Source organism: Cyprinodon variegatus, unplaced genomic scaffold (genome assembly GCF_000732505.1).
Source record: "Cyprinodon variegatus isolate N-32 unplaced genomic scaffold, C_variegatus-1.0 Scaffold937, whole genome shotgun sequence".
Taxonomy (NCBI): Eukaryota; Metazoa; Chordata; class Actinopteri; order Cyprinodontiformes; family Cyprinodontidae; genus Cyprinodon; species Cyprinodon variegatus.
This window is the reverse complement of record NW_015151390.1, coordinates 271094-273529: the sequence shown is the minus strand read 5'-3', so window position 1 is coordinate 273529 and position 2436 is coordinate 271094. Positions and strand designations below refer to the sequence as shown.

The window sequence follows — 2436 nt, the reverse complement described above, 5'->3', positions numbered from 1 at the left end:
CCATTATTTGAATGTCAGCAGACAGCAAGAAGCCTCCCAGATCTCCAGATGCATTTGAGATATCAAAAAAGTACTCCCGAGTGTTGGTCAGCATGGGGGTGAGTAGAAAATGAAGGCTAATCATGTTTTGGGTGTACTATTCCTTTAACTGAATGCTAATGCTCCCTGAACCAACTGAATAACAAACGTCAGTCTGAAAAACCTACTAGAGTGGACTGGCTAGCATTGTTAGCTCCCAGCTTCCTCATACCGGACATTTACTCAAGGTTGAATCTATTACCACAAAGAAACTACAACAAATTTTTTAAATTTGTAAATTACAAATAATATTGGCCTGGACTTTTTCACATTTGTGGAATGTCATGCAAATCTCTAAAACAGTGGTGTCAGAATTCAGTCCTGCAGGGCTGCTGTCTTTAGTTTTTCTCCCTTGAGGTGCCTAATACCTTCTTAGCATTTCAAAGTTCTGCATATGTCTGCTAATGATCTACCATTTGACCCAGGTGTGTTGAAAGAGATAAGTAAAACATATTATAGTGGAGTGAAAGTTAGAAGTACCCCCCCACCCCCCACAAACAAACAAAAAAATTTAAGTACAGTAAAGATACGAAAAGGTAAGAAAAAAGAACTTAAATACAGCAATCAAGTGAATGTACTATATTACTTTCCACCACAGCTCTAAAATAACCTCTTAAATTAGCTACATTGGTATAGTGGTAGAGTAGATATTTATTTAGTACGATTTAAAGAGTTGTGTTTGTGATTAGGCCTTATCAGACTGAAATATTTAGATCTAAACTTTTCGTAATAAACTTTAGAAATTTTTGGACAATCATGGACTGGACACATTCGACAGGAATATTTTGAAACAGAGAGAAAGGAAATGGCTTTGAGAGAGACACCCAGTTGTTGTTAAATCAATTAACCTTTATTTTAAAAAATAAAGTTTAACAAACATTCAAAAAGAAGCTATTATTACTATACAATCAAAAACATAAAAAAATGGGAAGTTAACAGGAGTTGTCGGTTAGGATTTAAGTAACCAGTTATGTTCATAGAAATAATAAGGAGAGAGTAGAAACTAACAGACATTCAAACTATTTTAAGATATTTGCTTAAAACAAAAAACAGAAAAAAGAGGAATAAGAACATAAGACTGAAACAAAAGACGGCTTATAATTATTGCTAAATCAAGGAAAGAAAACTAACATCATATCTAGATAAAGTCCTGAACTGATATTAAGAATCTCTACAGACTTAACAAAACATATCCAACCATAGATTGTTGGATATGTGGCAAAACAGTTTAACCGGATTTGATTAGCTTTCTCTAAAAGATTAAAAAAGCGTTAACGTTTTTGAGAACATATTTGTATTAATATATATTATTGAAGCATAAAACAATAATTTCTGATAAAGGCTCTTGTTTTGTAATTTTCTTTTTAATTATTTAGACAATCAGTTTGATCCAGAATCAGATTTCTTTTATAAATGGTAACTGATGTCGTGATTGATTATAATTACAGTTTCTATCAGTTTATTTGTACATGTATTGGAACAAAAACAGTTAGTCTTTTAACTAACCGTTCTGACTATTTCACTTTAACAAACTCAGCAGAGGTTCCATAATAGACATAAACTCCAGCATATAGAGGCTGAGTGAATGTGGTCTGGACTCTATAGAGGAGAGTCATGGTTTCAGAGACGCTGTAGAAAGACAGAATACCTGCTCTGTGATCCAGATACACTCCTATTCTGGAGGAAACTGGACCTGGTACTGGAGTTTCAACATTGCAGTGATAAAATGTGTAACTGTCTGTATCACAAATTAAAGACCAATTTTTGTCATATAATTCAAGCTCACATTCATCTAACTCTCCTGCTCTTCTCATATTTTTGCATGAAACTGTTACTCCGATTCCCCCTTCTCCTCTCCACTTTACCTCCCAGTAACAACGTCCAGTCAGACTCTCTCTGCTCAGGACCTGTTTATAATCAGTAAATCTGTCAGGATGATTGAAATTGAACTCTTCTTTTACCTCCTCATCTTCTTCATCTATTTCTTCCTCCAGCCTTGTTACTTTTCTGTTTGTCTCAGATAATGCCAGATATTCGTGTGCTGTGTTTGGATCCAAAGTGATTTCTCGAACATATTTTAAAAATTCTGCTCTGGTCACAGGGTTTGGTTCTGGTTCTGACAGTAGAACGTCCACATCAGTGACTGCTTGTGAGATGTTTGTCCATGTGTCTCTCAGGATGTCCTCTAGTTTCTCTCTGAGCTCTGACACAGCTGCTGTCACATCCTCAAAGTATCTCAGAGGACGAATATTGATGCTGGATGAGTGTGTAGACTCACTGAGTGCTGACAGTGAGGGGTAGTTCTGGAGAAACTGGGGGTAATCCTCTATTTTTGAGAGCTTCTCCAGCTCAGCATCT

At 35.7% G+C, this 2436-nt stretch overlaps 1 pseudogene; it reads right to left on the bottom strand.

The window, feature by feature from the left end:
- Positions 1–1306: 1306 nt before the first annotated feature.
- The window catches only part of LOC107100118, a 2022-nt pseudogene continuing 892 nt past the window's right edge, over positions 1307–2436 (bottom strand).